The sequence below is a fragment of the Paramormyrops kingsleyae genome, chromosome 1 (genome assembly GCF_048594095.1).
Source record: "Paramormyrops kingsleyae isolate MSU_618 chromosome 1, PKINGS_0.4, whole genome shotgun sequence".
Classification (NCBI taxonomy): domain Eukaryota; kingdom Metazoa; phylum Chordata; class Actinopteri; order Osteoglossiformes; family Mormyridae; genus Paramormyrops; species Paramormyrops kingsleyae.
In genome coordinates this window covers 66,770,982-66,788,828 of record NC_132797.1, presented here as the reverse complement: position 1 = coordinate 66,788,828, position 17,847 = coordinate 66,770,982, and the positions used below count along the sequence as shown (strand labels likewise).

The following is a 17,847-nucleotide window of genomic DNA, read 5'->3' as shown; positions in this document are numbered from 1 at the left end:
GCCTATCTGTGCGAGGGAAATGGCACCTGTTGACCAATTCCTCTACATACGGGTCTAGTCTGAGTAATTAATTAATTGAAGCACAACTGTAACTAACTTCTGTTGTTCATCAGGGCTGGACTGAAATTAAATACAAATTTGTCTCTGGACATTTACCCAGACGGGCCCACAACACATACCGAAGATAAATTTTGCAGGTCAGTGGGGGCCTTGCTACCCCTTTGGCCCATGGGCAAAATGCTTGCCTTGCCAGATGGCCAGCCCAGGCACGCTGTATACATTTCAGATTACTGCTACTTTATTAAATCTTGTTCATATTTCTGCCAGGATGACCTGTATCTCCTTTTTTAAGTAATCCTGGAGTAGGTATTTGTCATTGTTGGACAGAGAGATATATTTCGTGGCGCTTGATTTATCGGTTTGGCTACAGGCAAAGTGTAGAATGCCTGCATTTGTTGTCATTCCAGATGAGATTGACACTGGCTGAAAAATGGCCCAGTTTGTGGTCATTGGTTACTCCTAATGGGAAGGTTAAAAGTTAAGCAGTATGGGCAGTAAGTGTACAGTATGAATTCAATGCAATGTGTTGTTGCAGAGCTTTTGGTATTTTCGTAATAACCATTCTGATTCAACTGGGGTTCTTTCACTTACTCTTTAATGGCAAGACACTTAACAGAATTTCCAGAGGGAGAAAAAAAAACCCATTACTTAATAATGGCAAACGGGACATCATTTCCTACCCTTTGCTGAAGGCAATGAGGCAGAACTGGAAAATTTCCTGAATGGTTGTAATTGAAAACAAGTGGAAGTGGATGTTTCATTATGTGGCAAAGACGGTGGATTCACTGAAGTTTTTTTTTTTTTTTGCATATGAAAATCAAACATGGTGAGTAGCATGTGACTGTACACGGTAAGAGTAGGCGATGTGACGTTATTTGTATGCTGGCCCAATGTTTATTCTGTTTGCTGCTGGTGAGTTGATATATTGAAACAAGGAGGGATTTGTGTGAGTGTCCAGGAGCAGATCAGAGGTAAGGACAATGAACAGCGGCAGACATGACGTGGTGATCATGAACTTGGAAGCGATAAGTGACCCTGAGAACCTAGACTATCAGACTGCTTTTTGTCATATGTAAATCATTCCGTTTAAATGCCTTCCAGTATGATGTAATGGAGAAAAGAAAACTGTAAAAATAAACAAACCACAGATGTCAACATCAAACAAGCCAAAAATGGAAGAAAGAAAAAAAAAAACAAGAAAACCTAGGCTGAAGCTGGAGTCACATGATGTACTACAGGCTGCAAGATACCAAATGCAGATTAACAACAGGAGAGAACGGGGGAAAACCAGAGCAAGCCCCGGGCAATAATGGCCGACATGTAGGAGAGGGTATCTTAGGCAAACGTATAAACAGGAAGTGGGAGAGAACAGGAAGAGGACATTCCGTAGTAAAAATCTGTCACCATTACTGATAACACTGTCTTTTTAAAACAGTAGATTGCATGTTCAGTTGTAACCTTGAAATGTATTAGGAAATAAAAGATATGTTTGTTCTTCATTGTACTTATAGTTTGGATTCAAGACCAGGACCAGGAATGTGTCAATTCAACACTATGGTCCTAAAGGAGAAGGCAATTATTCCATTAGGGCATAGTGGGTACCCAGTTGAAAAGCCCATTGAGGAAGAATGATGCAGCAGCGAGTTATAATGGAAAAAGTTATCTTCACTCTTGTAATGAGCCAGCAACTGAATAACTTTTTCAATTATGGTTCTCATTGTTAATGAGCCCATCCTACCATTCAGTTTCAGACTCTACTCTTCTGCATCTGCAACAATAAAAACCATACATGACAAGAAGAACTTCAGAGTAACACCTCAGATTGTTAGCAAACAAGCTACACTGTACAGTGTACACATAACAAACTGCAGACTCCCAAACACAACAGAGGACGAAGACAGCGCAGGTGTGCCAGCCTACAGAAATGGAATGATTGCAATGAACCGAAGCCCCAGTTAAGGTCTGTAAAATCCACTCAGCATCTAGTGTAAAGAAAAAAAAAGATCTGCAGTGTTTCTCTATTAGATATGCCCAGAATTTGGTTCATCTCACAGTTGACTAGCTAGGAGTAAATTAATGATGGAATTAGATCAAGCAAAAGTAAGTTTGAAATTGAAACAATCGAATCTTATCCATTATACAAAAAAGCTCAGGTGTTGCACATGATCGAACAGGCAAATTACATCTTAAGTTTGTGTCAGCGATTTGCCTTTTCCTGCATGTTTCTGTGGTCCGTCAACAGTATTATTGTTCATTATTCCCCCCGGGTCGGTAGACAGAACGTGATAGATCAGGGCAGACGTGACTGTGTGAGAAGCTCCATCTTAAACAGCAGGGGGCCTTCAGATCCTGGGCACGTTCCATCTTGCAGCCCTGAAGACCTAACATGTAAGGATGACTGGAGCAAATGCAGTCATATTTGCAGAAACACCATCTAAACCCCCATCACCCCCTAAACTTAGGTCAATTTTACCTTAGGTTCTTTTAACCGTATTAATAATGTACATTACATTTTATTTATCAGAAGCTTATATCCAAAGTGACATACAAATGAGAGGACAGGGTCAGACAGTTCTTAGAGGAATTGGGGCTTAGGGCCTCACTCAAAAATGAAATCACTCTGCTGACCCTGGTATTTGAACCAGTGACTTTCTAATAACAGGCAAAACACCCTAACCTGCTAAACCACACACTGCCCCTATAATGTAGTACTGTATATGCATGCTTCCTGTACTTAATTGCATCCCGCTAATTCAGGACTTTGCTATTTCAGTGTTGTCTTTTGGAGGAATCGCTTGCAAGGGTCTGACATGCTTGCTGTAATGAAGATGAGATATCATTGCCAGATGATGAAATTATGTGGTTATTAGGGGTATCACTTATGGTCAACTTCGTATGCATTTAGACCATGTTCTTAAGTCTCCTTGTGATTAGACTTCTTCTGAATCATAATATGGGTAGGAAAAAAAATCCAAAACAAGACTTTAAAATTAATCCTAAATCCTGAATTTCCTCTTGCTTATCGCCCCACTCCCAGTAACACACCATCTAATCCTTAAAGCTACTTTGGTCTGGAATATTTGAATAACTCATCCTTCCAAGAGTAGTGAAAACAGTTAAGAGCCATTATTTTCAAATTATTATTTACAAATTATTAAGGATAATTAAATTATTTACAGTTATTAAGGAGCTAACATAAGCTCTCAGATCTAGGTCTTAAGCCTTCACATCCTTTTGACACAATCTTCAGACTGTTAAAGAAAATTGTGCAGCTTGGCAATTAAGTGTCTTCACCAGTGTTTTTACACCTGTCATCTGTTTTTCCTGGGTTCCCCCTGAGTGTTTTAACTCCCCTCTGCACAATACAATAATGAGAAGTTCAAGTGAACTGGTGATTAAGAATTGTCCTTTGTGTGTGTTTTTGACTATGCACTAATTCCTGGGTTAGGAAAAAAAACATGGCATTTGCTGTTTGAACACTGGATGAAGCCTACATGGCCTTATAATGTGACATACAGCTGTGGAAAAAATTAAGAAGCCATGGCAAAATTTTCAGTTTCACTCCTTTCTCAGGTTATGGTTATGGCCCTGTGTCAAATACACATTGTTTTTTGTTTTTGCAAACTCCAGCCTGGATGTTCTGTGTTTCTCTTTAATGAAGGGCTTCTTCCTTGCTTTATGGGTCTTCAGTCCTGCTTCTATGAGTCTATTGCAAATTATCCAAGCAGTGCACTTCACACCACTTAATGTTTCCTATTCTTTTTGAAGGTCACTTGAGGTCGTCCTCCGATTTATGAGGCACTGCCGGATAAGTTGATGGTCTTCGCTGCCATTAGAAAGTTGCTTCTGCCCTCATTGGTCATTGCTGGTGTCTCCTGCTTCACCTTTTTCTTGTGTAGTGCCGTCTTCGAAACTTTGAGCCTGGAATCAGCCTGCTGTACAGTTTAGCCTTCTGCCAGCAAAACCAGGATTAAACCAGGATTTAAAATGCAGATCTTTAAAAAAATATACAATGGTGTCATAAATTTTTCCAGAGTTATATACTGAAAAACTTTAAAATTGGTATGAAGCCATCAAGAGTAGCTGCTTTGTAACAATTACGTGTTATTTTAATCATTTTGATGAAGCTGTTCATATGGATACTGATCCGCATGTCTTTCATGCGCAATAAAGCGCACCTGTTATCTGAACATGCACGATTACAGCGCCCCCTAAAGTACAGTGGTAATTTAATTCAAGGCGCACGCATGTTGCATTAAATAAATCTCCAGCAGGTGGCGATACAAACAACACTACGATTTGACTACTTTTTAAACAGGGTTATCAACTTCGGTCAACTGATTGGCGTGAGATTTTCAATTAGGGACACATCTGCATAAACATTTACATGTACGTAACCGTTTTATTACCTTGTAAATAGTTTGTAAGGTTTGCAAAGTATCCCAACACTTTTGATGTAGCTAATTTTAGGTTTATAATGGATCTAATATACTGTAGATTTGCCGTAAGATTTCTTGCGTTAGGGTGCGAGTCTGAAAGCGTACGTCTGTCACGTCAGATGCGTGGGAGTTGGTAACCCTGTTTACATTATTATTATTTTTTTACATTAAGGTAAACACATTATAAAATTTATAAAAAGCAAAGTGTATACGAGCTGTTAAAACAGTTCATATATGGTCACCATATCCCGTATTCCTACGATTACGATAATCTAGCTCTGTTTGCAACTGCCAGGTACTTAAGCTTAATAATAAACCGTAAAAAATTACCGGAAAACAAGCTAAAGATCTGCTTTACTTCGACTGCATTCTTGCCGACCGATGGCTTGGAGTCTTTAGTGCAGAAAATATTTTGCCGGCTTTAGCCTTTCTTCTCTGAATAAATGTCTGTTATAATCGACATATGATCTTGGTTTGAGCTTTGCATTGTACGGGTAATTTATCGATTTATGAACGCGAGTATAAATTTGCCGAAACAATCCGTTATGCTCTTTCACCCTTTAACCACTAGATGGCAGCACACATTAAAATATAGTTCTCTAACTTATTTGAATCTAGTCTACAATAATACGACTAAGGGTAATTTGTGATTTAACAATGTCAAACAGCTTAATTATGTAGTTTCAATAGACGAGATCCATGTTAATATATTTACCCATATGTTTGACACCGATTTAATTTTTAAGCAATACTGATGAAAATTTTGCAAAACGGCAGAAACTTACGTTTCAGGACAGCTCTCACTTTGATCTTTCAACTGCCTGCAGTTTCATAATATAATCCATATTAAACATAGATTTTACCGCCAAGTGGCGCTGTTGACTAGTTTTAATAGCAAGAGACCATATCACTTCTAATATGTTTTACTGTACCAAATATATTAAATATTTTTGTTACTGTCTTGTCTCGAGGTTTACGCAAAACGTCGTTAAATCAAGGTGCTACTGTGTACCGTAAGAAGTTCTGTTGATGGGGGAGTAACTAGCAGTAAGGTGAAACCAGGATTAAACCAGGATTTAAAATGCAGATCTTTAAAAAAATATACAATGGTGTCATAAATTTTTCCAGAGTTATATACTGAAAAACTTTAAAATTGGTATGAAGCCATCAAGAGTAGCTGCTTTGTAACAATTACGTGTTATTTTAATCATTTTGATGAAGCTGTTCATATGGATGCTGATCCGCATGTCTTTCATGCGCAATAAAGCATGAAAAACAAACAGCATTATTATTATGTAAAAACAAACAGCATTATTTCTTTACTGAGATGGAATGTCCCTACTCATCTGGGATGACTAAGCTAAAAGCAAGGCAGCATTAGATCTGGATCCAGCTCTCAACACAAGAATTAAATAGAGTAGCATTCACTGTATTTTAGGCTTACCCGCAGAGATCTACAATTCTATAAGAGTCATTATTCTAACCCTTTAATTACCATCACTCTTACTTGATTGTGGGAGTTAGATGTGTAGGTAATAACAAGAGCCACCATAAGCAATCAGAGGCATCTTAATTGCCTGGTAGCTGCATAGTTAATAATGGGGGCAGAATCACCTCTTAAGAATATAAGAACATAAGAAATTTACAAACGAGAGAAGGCCAATCGGCCCATCAAGCTCATTTGGGGAGAACTTAACTTTTTATACCTCATGCATCTTTAGAACTGTGGTTTGACCTCAAACTTGTGAGTCCTTCATTCTCCAAAACCGGAGACGCACATATGCAAGGCTTTAATGGAAGTTTCTTTTATGTATTTTATGAATCATGCCAGGATTTGCGTAGCACTGGTAGTAAATGCTGTTTATAAAAGACAAAAAGAACAAATTATTCCAATGAAAGTTAAAGAAATATGGGACGATCAAGTTAATATTTGTTTTACGAGTTTTGGTGCATGGAATGTGAAGCGACTGGGGAAAAATGTTGTCAGATCTCCAAGATCAAATAACATAACAAAGCTGTAAGCACCAGCAAAAGGATCATTGTGTGTCTCGTGATGCACATCATGATATTTATGAAGAGCTATTTGTGATGTATCAATTTAGTAATTTTTCAAAGGATTCTCTTCTATTATTTATTTTCTGTAAATATCAGTCCTAAAGTAACTTAACCCATAAAAATGCAGCGTGAAGTACTTTTTTGGGAGCAGGAAGAGCGGTATTTCGGAGGAACAGTGATGTGTTGAGCTCCAGCACTGAATTGTTGGACTTCACTAGGACTTTGACAGACACCTCCCAGGAAAGGAAGATACTGAAGAGTGAAATGCAAAATATAATAAGCATGATATGATGCAATAGATGTCACTTTTATAGGCTGTACACCTATAAAAAACACCTTAAGGTGCTGTATTTCTTAAGCTTCAGTGATTGGTATCTAAGATCAAATGCATAGTAGGGGAGATGGATATAAGTTTTATGTATCACAGAGCTGGACGTGATTTTTGAGGAGTGGATTTTCACAAAGCCCTTCCTATTGAAGATGTGTCTGGGACTCTGACACCCAAAGAACCATGGATGTAACACGACCTGGTTAGTAGACGTCTGAACGAGCAAACAAGGTGTAAAACCCATAATTGCTGTGTCTGTAATGAGCCATGATATTACACATTTCATATGACATAATCCGATGCAGGATTATATACAACAATAGCAGCAGTCATGGTGATGGATCTCAGTGCTGGGCCTTTTGCCTTTGTCATGGAAAAGTGAATTTTGCAATGTTTAGAGAAACATAGTTCTCACTTCTTTTTTTCTACTAAGTTTCAGTTCCACTTAAGAAGGAATCATTATACTAATCTGTCCTCCAAACATTTTATGACTGAAAAACCCCTCTATGCATTACGGCAATGATCTCTCAGAAATTAGTAAACAAAATTGAAAACATCCCCGACTGTATGACAGCTGAAAACAGCTAGATCCTGTGGTCCATATGCTGCAACCATCCTAGACCCCCCCAGCATGTGCAGAACCTCCCCAGATAGACCTGCTGTTCATCACCAGCTGACCAGAAGCTCAGTGCCCCTGTAACTGTCCTTGTCAACCCCCCCACACACACACACACATTTAAATTTGCATAACTCTCACTGCTGGATTCATGATGTTGTTCTTCATTTCTTTTCTTGGTGACACTTTACCTGAGGGGACACAGTAATAAGTAATAACTCAGTTACTACTGAAGAATAAATCATGAACAAATCATGAACAGATATAGTTACTTATAAGATGGATTAATGATGAATGAACATGAGAACAGTATTTTACTTGTATTATCCATTATTTGTTCCTTCAGTAGTTCCTTCAGTGGTTCCTTTAGTAGTTCATAAAAGTTAACATAAATAGCTATAGTATGAAATATAGTACTTGCTTGAGATAAAAGATGTGTGACAATTGATTAATGATGAACAAACATGAGATCAGTTTGAAACTAACACTTAATTTGTGGTTAATTAATACATAAGTAATACTACACATTTTGTGTCCCCTCAAGTAAAGTGTTATCATGTTCCTTATGCTAACTTAATAATTTAAGTTAAAAGTTATAGACATGCATTTAATCTACAACGTGTAAAACCATTTCTGGAATATTTGGTGATGGTCTAGCTGACATAATACTGCACCATTTTTATCAATAATGCTTTTTCTCATGCTAGTTAACTTCAGAATGTCTGTGAGTCTCTCATTTTTGGTCCTGTTATCTTCCGCACTTTCTTTGAAGATGCAGAACTGTATCTCCTCAGATTGACAAATTATCTGAATGGCTATGTCTAGTCATCCTCCCCGATGCTGAATTTCCTGGGAAAGAAAGAAGGAGTGATTATAACTGAATAGCAAGCAGGACATTATAAAGAGGCTGCAGTTAATGTGGGATCTGCACATTCATTCACTGTAAAAGTCATTATCCTGCATTGTCAATTAATATTCCAATAATGAAACTGAAATAAAAGATGTCTAGATGTAAAGCTCTGATAGAGAAGATGATAAAGGAAATAGAGGAAGAATGATGAAATTGGAATAAAATTAGTTATTGGAACATTTGCTGTTTTTAATTAAGAACTTCTAATAATGATTATATTAGAAACAGGAAGAAGTAGAGCTTCTGTTCTGTGAACATTAAACATTATACTGTATATTGATATAACAAATATACACTTGTGTGTATAAAGGTAATTCACTTAAAGAGGATTTGTTACATATATATCATATGAATACCTCCTAGCTGATAATATATCACCAGGATTTTAGGGGTTTTCCAGTTCTAACTTGAGTTATACAGAAAGATGTTCTGTACTTTCCATTGCAATGTCGGTTCGGCAGAGTCTGAGGGCTCAGAGGTGGAAGGGTGATGTGTACAACACCTTGTTTAACTGGTGCTCCTCCTCTTCCAGCTGCCGGTCTGCAGGTGGCGTGAGGCTAACTGTGTAGCTCCACCACAAAGCCACCTGCCACGTTCGGCTTGGCATGGTGACACCACAGAAAAAATGCCCACGGGAAGCCGCTGGCCCTTAACCGAGACGAAATATGTTTCAGATACATCCCGCTGTCTGTCGGGTTGCGACAGTTACGGTTTTACTCATGTTGGATTATTGACTCCAGCAGAAGCGGCTAAATTGCATAACCACTGAAAAATGTTTTAAAAGTCATTTTCTATTAGATTGTCTTCCGGTCATTGGAATCTCAAACCAAGATCTGATGAGCGTACTCTGCAGTGATGACCTACAAACTAAGGACAGCCCAAACCAAATGAAACACTAGAGGTAAGATTGATAAAGATCTCCTGGTCCTGATTGCAGCTAATTCATTTGCAGAGAAGGTGTACACCTTCGCTATGGTCAGCACTGCTGCTTTGTACTTCTGGTGTGGGAATAAAAAGAAAAACCTAGATTCACTTTCCTTTCTCTAAATTCTGCTCAGCACCAGGCATGAAGTAAATTTACCTGGCATGACTTAAGTAAGATAAAATTCCTTTTATTAAGACAGATTGTATTAACAGCAAAGAAACAGATCATCTCCGTACCAAAGAAGTGAAGCCCTGAACAAAGAATTCCTGCAACTCCCCTAAAAGGCAATCTTCTATCATATTGGTCAAAACTGGGGCTCTTGTCCACGTACAGGTTGCCTTTTTGACCTTGTGCTCCTCTGCGTTTCCTTTATGCCCATCACCAGTCACCACCAGTTTGCACCCCACCCCGTACATGTCCCCATGTTAAACAATACTATGCAACCAAGCAAATTAAACTACCCATATCTCGCCATATATTTGGCCCATTAATCTGTTTCATTACAACACATTCATTAAACCATATGGTCGTCGAAATAGTTGAAAACAGTTGCAAACGCATTAGAACATAAGCCTGTTTGTCTCCTCTCGATGTTTCTGATGCCTTTCCTGTTATCTTCCTCTGCAGCATTGAGCAGCCTATGTAGAATGTCCTGTCCTGTCAGCAGAAGAGGTTCCGATTATCTTCACAAACAAGCAGTTTCACCTCCCGGTTTCAGGGTCAGACACACACATACACATTCTTCTTGCCTAAGGCACTGACGACAATCCCACTATGCACCTCTCCCCCGCCCTACTGGAATTTTCCTTCCACACTGGGACCAAGATTCAAGTGTGAGTTTGCAAGTTCTCTGGTTTTCCCTGACAGTCCAAAAACACGGTTAATTGGAGTCACCGAATTCCCCGTATGTGTGAATGATGTGTGTGTCCTGCAGTGGGTTTGGTGCCCCGTCCTGGGAGGTCCTCTGTCTTGCGCCTGTAGCTTCCAGTCCCTTGTGACTCTAAATGGGACAAGCAGATACAGAAAATGGGTGGGGCGTAAGTGTTGTGAGTGTAAGGGACAGATCCCAATACTATATAAATACTTCCGTGTCAAAGGGCACCATATCTGTGAGTGGCACAGTGGGCAACATTGTTGCCTCATACTTTAAGGGTTATGGGTTTATACCCCACCTGTCTTTGTGGAGTTTGTTGTCATAGTGTATGATAGTGAGTGTCAGCCCTGTGATGGAGTGGTGCCCATCCAAGGTCTACCCAAACTTGTACCCTAAGTTGCCTGGGATGGATGCTTTTAGTGCCGGATCAAATCTGATGGCCAGGCCTTGTCTGAATGAAAGAGCTTGGTCCATTTGTGGTGCCAACTGTGAATTCTTAGATCAGTGTTTCCCAATCTGATCTTTGGGGACCCAGAGACAGTCATGTTTTGCTTGGCAGCTGGGAGGGAGCAAAATTGTGGACTGTCTGGTAGGGAGTTCTGAGGGAGCAAAAATGCGGACCGGTTGTGGGTCCCTGAGGACCGGATTGGGAAACACTGGCACAGAGGATGGATAGGTACCTGATTATGCACCAAGATCCACATAATCTGTTAGTAAAAAGTGGCTTTTGACCTTAGTTTGCTACAACATTGAAATTCCAGGATATTAGACAGAGAAGTGACCTGGGGACACTTTCAGCATGCACACCTCCCTGTCACAGAAAAACCCAGCTGGGGGCTGCTGACACCTGAGGCTGCTTCTGGCCCACAAGAAGCAGGTGCTGAAGCCACGATGGTGGAACAAAGCGTATTACTGTACAACCGTCACAATATGGCCCCGGACAAGATGAGGTCAGGGTCCTAACTGGAATCGCTACACACATGAGCGAATGGCTAACAGGAACAGACCTGTCTTCTTATCAACAGACTTTCACAATACGATTCTCATTGCAAAAGCTAGAAAGAAATGTCCAGAAATGTCGCAATTCATATATGCTAATGTTATATGTGCAAAGTTTCTGTACTTGTCAGCAAGATATTGCAATGAACCAACCTTTGAAAAAAAAATACTTGGTGTCTGTGCTTAATTGTGGGTGATTATAGGAAAATTCACCCCTTAACATCTACAGATTTCATTATTCTTTTTAATTGCCTGTCTGTATTTTTATAACCCAAAAATGCACAGCCCTGCACAAACAACAACAGAAACGTGTCAGAATCCTGTTAACAAATGAATGGAGATGTAAAAAGCCAGTCATGCAATTATGGCTTTACATGGCAATTAGGTGTTACAGAAGTCCCATTTCTAATGAGCTGAAATCCAGCCTTTCTGATTAACCGGCAAATTATTGTCCCTTTGAAACAGCTGGCGAACGAACAAGTATCGAGGTAGCTTGTACATCTGGTGTGCTGACAGGATCCCGCAGCCAAGATTAGTAGAACGAGTCCATATGGCTCCAGGATGTCAAATACAGCATGAAGATAAACCTGCGGGCAGAATGTGAGCGACTGCCTGGGAGCAGGATACACGCAAGAATAATCTCAAAATCGCAGCGGCTGCTTCAGATACGATCCGGAGTGTAAATTAGTGAATCCAGTGCTACCTGAAGCTCCGAAAGAACAGACGTCGCCATGTGACATTTCTGCAGACGGTCGGCCTTCTATCGTATCCTTCCTGTGAAACGGTGCCATAACAACAACAAAACGCACGGCCGTCCTCTCCCTGTCACACTAGCTGTCTGCGTCAGGTTCGGCTGTCTGCTCCCCGCTGGGCCGGAGCTGGGATGGGGTGGGTAGCGCTCACCTCCAAATGCGTGATGTCACTCAGCAGCTGGGGGCAGGTGTTGTGCGTTGACAAGGCAACTGGGAGACACTGAAGACTGGCAATTGGGAACTGCCTACTCAGTGCCGGATTGTGGTGATCCTGGGTCCTAAGTAGACCCCGAGATATTAGGGTTCCACACATACTAATACCTGAACAGCCTGTGGCCAAATACAACCTAATTAAAATGAAGGGCAAAATATTAAACTGAGGTCTTAGCCATTATCAGGGTTTTATTTTATAGATGAAATTAATATAAATGTAAATAGGTTTCACTTTGTGGATGTTTAGGGATCACTATTCTATCCCGTCTTTGTTTCTGCATATTCCAGTTAAAACTTTGACACAATGTAAAGGAAATCCACTTGTTTGTATTTGGTGGAGTCTATAGAGAGACGTGTTCCTGAGGGAGGCTGGCCTCCAGCAGACCGGCAGTCATTCCCGAGCACCTTGCATGCTCCTTCTTCCTTGCTCTGTGCCTCGGACATATTCCCGAAACTCGCCCAAGTCTTGAACAGAGGATCTTTGGAGATGTTTGTTGGACCTCTGTCTCCAAACCAGAGTGGTATCGTGGTTTAGCTAGGGCTCAGCAGCTAGGAGATGGGCTGTGGTCTTTCGCTTTGCATACCAAACTAGCAGCATTTCATTTGACCCCAACCGCAGGTCAGCTTCCTGCGCCTGTAAGCTTCAGGCTCCTCACGACGATCTTTCACTGGGCTCGATGATGACATGGGAACCATAGTAGAGGGCGAGTCATCCTGCTGAACATCCCATTTTCCTGTTATTTCCATATCAACATTAATCCATCCATTCATCTTCCAAGAACTCGGTCGCTGTGAGTCTGGATTCCAGGAAGCACTAGACACACAGCAAGGAAACGTCCAGGATGGGATACCAGTCCGTTGCAGGGCTCATCCTCACAAACAGGGTTGGTGGGTTAATGGCCTGACCCTGGGCTCAGAATTGTGTGTGTAGGTCTCAAAGGAGAACAAGATAGGATACGTCAAAAGTAACTTTACAGTGTACCTGCACTCACTCATACGCCATGGGCAATGTTGAGACGCTACTCATATAGCACACATACGTCTGGTCAGTGTCTGCCCGATGTACAGTAGTTATGTTCAAACGATGTAATACTCAAGTCGTTTGCTAATTGGCAGGACATCTATGCGAGGTCAGTTTTGAGTATTACATTGTTTAGACGTAACGTGTGCATTGGGCAGACATATGCGTGCAATCAGGGTGACTTAACAGCCTGATCTTGGACTGGAGTACCTCCATACACATACAGCCAGCGGGGAAGGGATTCATACCCCCAGCCCTGAAGGTGTGAAGCTCTACTCCTACCCACTGAGCCCCTGTTCCACCACATTAGCATTAATGCAGAGAGTAATCAAAGTGTTCTGGTCTAACACCTGTTGCTACTTTGAAATTCCCCCAGATGTAGGTACATATAATAATGATACTTTGCTGGGCTTGTAAGCTTAGAAAATGTTGATCTGGGGCCTAATCGAAGTATAGAGGAAAAATAACTCTTCTGCTGCTGGCACCGTGTAACTGGTTTCACAATCTGTTGCACAAAGTTCTCCAAATGATTTCTGAGTGTGAGCTCTTTATTTTTAACCCAGGGATCCCCTCTGGACTGCAGTGTGAGCTGCAGGTAATGAGTGAGATGACCGCCTCTCCTGAACCTGGCACATCTGGTGTTTGTTATGCTACCCAGCTCCATTTAAACAGAGCACTGTATCCCTGAAAGGGAAAAAAGCGCTTTTGTCTTCATATGAAAAATGACTCTTTCCCTCCAAATGTGTGAAAACGGAGCCGGCTTTGGGAGTGGGATTTTCTCACCATTGTTCACTCCCCCTGGTGAACAGGATGTCCCAGGGCTCGCTCACTCCCCCCGGAGGGCGAGGGGGACCATCTGCCCGTCCGCTCGGTTTGCTTGTCCGGGCCCGGGTGCTGGGCAGCTGCTGACGCACAGCTGAGAGGCACCGTGACGGAGATTGCTCAGCTGTTTGACTCCCCTGTCCTCCGCTACCCTTTAAACTCACCGACTCGCTGCACCTGTCAAAATACGCCTTCCTGCGTGTCGATAACAAGGCTGGTCCACTCAGTCATTTGACCCACTGAATGTGTCAGGTGTGAGTCATCGTTTGCTATCCACTGGCTCTAAAGTGGTTCCTAAAATTGGCACTCAGGTGCATCAAAACTATTTTTTAATGACGCTAATATCTTTGACTTCCGAAAACACTGTCTAGACATATTCCTGATGTTCCCAGCTGCCATTGCTGCCAAGCTGTCCTCCATCTTGTGCCCCATGCAGACTGGCGTAGACTCCAGTCTCTCCCTGTCCTGGCTAAGCGGTTGGAAAATGGATGGATAAATGTAGTTCAGGCAAAATAAAGACCAGAAACACAGAAATGCAGCACCACCAGATCGTTTTGATTTAAAACATCGATATGGAATATTTCCACTTATTTTTGGACTTGGACTGTGAAATATATGTATGTTTTTGTGCAATTTGTTGACACGCCATATGCAGGTTGTTGTGAACAGAGGTAGCTTTGCATTACTGAATATCTTGCCACGTATCGTCTATTTCCAGATGGACTGAACTCTGAGGTCAGGTGCATGAACTAAAGACATTAACACATGGTAAACTAAACAAATGGACACATTTAATGGCTATTCGATGACCCTGTCACCATCAGGGGCTACCTAAGTGCTTTCATCTCAGTTAGCGGTTTTGCCCCTCCTGCCGCGACTTCTCCAGCGCGAAAATCCGGATGTTATTCCTCTATCAAGGACATCCTTTGTTGTAGAGCTGAATGAATGACTAGACTATGGGTGAAACTCCTGACATAGAAGTTGCCCTGGAAGGAAGCTATTGCAATAGAGCCAAGAGCGCCAGTTTATTCATTATTGTGTTTTTATCTCCCACGAGTGAGTTCAGCGGGGTACGTGCTATGTGCTCGGTTTCCGAATGCCGTCCGTTTTCTGTGGTGTTTCGTGCAAGAGCCTGTCATGAGAAGGGACAGCATTTTCTTGTTAGATCGCAATATTGTCATTTTACATACATGAAATAAAATTGTGATCCTGCAGAGCATCAGACAGCTAAAACAAAGAAGAGCTGAGCAGTAAAGACTGAGTAATAAATACAATAATAATAATAATAATAATAATAATAATAAAATACATAACAGTACACAACAATGACTTTGCACAAGTAAACAGTAGGTGCAGGTAGTGCATATAGACAGTACACACACAGTATTTTGACAATAGACAGTGCAAAATAGTTTAAACCACATTACTCTGTGCTTGATAAACTCTTGTTCCAGGCAAGACAGCAAACAAAACCTCGTGACACAGGTGTGAGAGGAGGGAACGGGGACTTTATTTGGTGTTTTGGGGTTTAACGCATCTGGGGAAATGTACAAGACAGCAAGAAGGGGAAATTGGAATTGGGTTTAACATAATTGTTGGTGACATAGAAGGGCCAAGTTTCAGCGTCTGTTTTGGTGTGTCTGGGCCAAGAGAGAAGCGGAATGCTATTTTATATTGGTAGAAATGAACCACAGCTGGCTAAAGGGTCCTGCCACTCTCTGGATATCCTCACCTTCCCCCATCTCACTTGTTACTTTAAAGCAGGGGTGGGCAATCTTACCCGCAAAGGGCCGGTGTGTATGCAGGTTTTTGCTGTAATTCCCTAATTAGGTCACTGATTAGAGGACTGATTGGCTAAAGAGTCCTCACACCTGGGTTTGAACAGGTTATCCCTAAAACCCGCGGTGAGCCATTTCAATAAAGATGCTTCTGATTCACGCACAACCTATGAAACATTTTGAGGAGGTTTCGTATTTCCTGGACTATCTGGAAATGCATCTGTGGAGAAGACCTCGAGTCTCAGTGGAGTTAGGCTGACAAAATGCTTCCAGGAAGGGGAGCTATCAGCGGGATCTCTCACGGATACTGAACAGACTTTCTGTCAGCTTGTGTGGATCCCGACTGCCCACATCAACCCGTGGTATGTTCACACTCCTGAGTCTGAGATAAGACCGACTTTTAATACCTTACAAATCTATGGCACCTAGGTCATATACAACGACATCACAATATTACATGGAGGATAACCCCAAGAGAAGGAAAATATGGAAATCTTTCCATTCTATTTCTTCTAGTTAATGAAAGAAATGGTCGCAACACAAAATCCATCACTTAGATTCATGTTTCTGTGGTTTTTCTTGTAGGAAATCTCTTTTGAAAATCCATAAGAGGTTCCCGTTAGATCTTACACACAGATGTTACACACTCGCTTTTATCTTAAGACGCCATGAAATGAGATCTCTAGACAATGTTAGTTTGTTTCTCTGGACGAACTCCACCTATCACATGTCGTCATCCTAAATGTTGATGATTTGCAGATTTTGCATTTCCAAAGACAGTTTTAGTAGAAACATTTGCAACAATACAAGAACATAACATAGCTGAGTAGTCTTTCTTGAGACTTGAAATTACAACACAGGGGTATAATATCTGAATATAAATGAAGAACACAAAAGTTCTGGTTAAACCACAGTAGGCCAGAGCAAACCAAGGGCACCACAGCAGTTATGCTCCAGTGTTATGGGGTGCATCAGGCAAGCTATCGATAATAAATCTCTCATTCCCTGCAATAAAAACAGGAAATCGCGCAGGCGACACACCATGCAGAAGAAAGCCTAAGATATTTTGTGGGTGCACTCATCTCTGAACTGTCATCTCTCAGAAACGTAAACAAGCCTACCCGCAAAAGGTAAAACCACATTCCTCACAGCACGGTCATGAATAACTTTTGTTGATTTCATATCTGATATTCGGTGAGCACCAGTAGAGGCATCCAAACTAATATGAAAAACAAGATATTTTTATTTTTTCCCTCTTTTAATCACATAATGAAAGATCTACGCAAAGGAAATTTTACCATAGCTAAAAATTACAGATGGATTATAGTGATTAGAAGTGTTTAAGGAAGGGTTAAAATGGGATGCGTGATCTGTGAGCTGCATTTCTTTAGGACAATACAGATTGATAATTATTTTTTTTTCATTATTTCTAGCCTTGATAGAATCTGGGTTCGATGTATGGTATTCCATCTGCCAGGGAACAGTGTTGTTATGTTGCTGAAACAACAGTGTTTCATTAAACATTCATGTTATACAGGTAAGCAGGCTGCAGTTAAAGAATGTAATGTTTAGCGTGTTTAGCTGAGCATGTCGCGCTAACAGCACTCGAGCGCTCGGCACGCTAACGGCGGCTACGCAAAATGCACCGGGGAGGTTTTTCCTTCGATTTTCGCCCAAACAGGTCTTTTTTGGGGAGGACAAAAACATGCTTGTGACCACAGGAATCCTGCAACAATGAGCATCCTCTATCCCCCAGGAGTGGTCTGCTTCCGCGCGTTCCGTGCCAACGTCACCCTGACAGCTGTGAGAGGGACGTGGTGTTGCTGCGCTTCCTCGTCTGCCCTCCCCTCAGCCCGTACTGCCGCTCTCCTTCTGTGCATCCCCCCCCCCCCACCCACAAACACACCGAAACAGGAAGCCGCCTTAACAACATGCAAATCTAAGTAAACTTCCAGGTCTATTTCTCCAAACTTCCTCAAGGAAGTTTTTTAAAATGTGGGAAAATGAATACCAGCTGTCAGCCAACCCGCATCTGATAGTGTCTCCTCTTAGGCT

At 41.3% G+C, this 17,847-nt stretch overlaps 1 long non-coding RNA gene across 1 annotated transcript; it reads left to right on the top strand.

Annotated features, from left to right (window-relative positions):
* The first annotated feature begins 4,378 nt into the window (after nucleotides 1-4,378).
* On the top strand, nucleotides 4,379-11,226 carry LOC140578909 (uncharacterized). Its single transcript, XR_011983180.1, has 4 exons — nucleotides 4,379-4,449; nucleotides 6,982-7,084; nucleotides 9,207-9,309; nucleotides 9,961-11,226. It is a non-coding gene; the product is annotated as an uncharacterized lncRNA (long non-coding RNA).
* The last annotated feature ends 6,621 nt before the right edge of the window (nucleotides 11,227-17,847 follow it).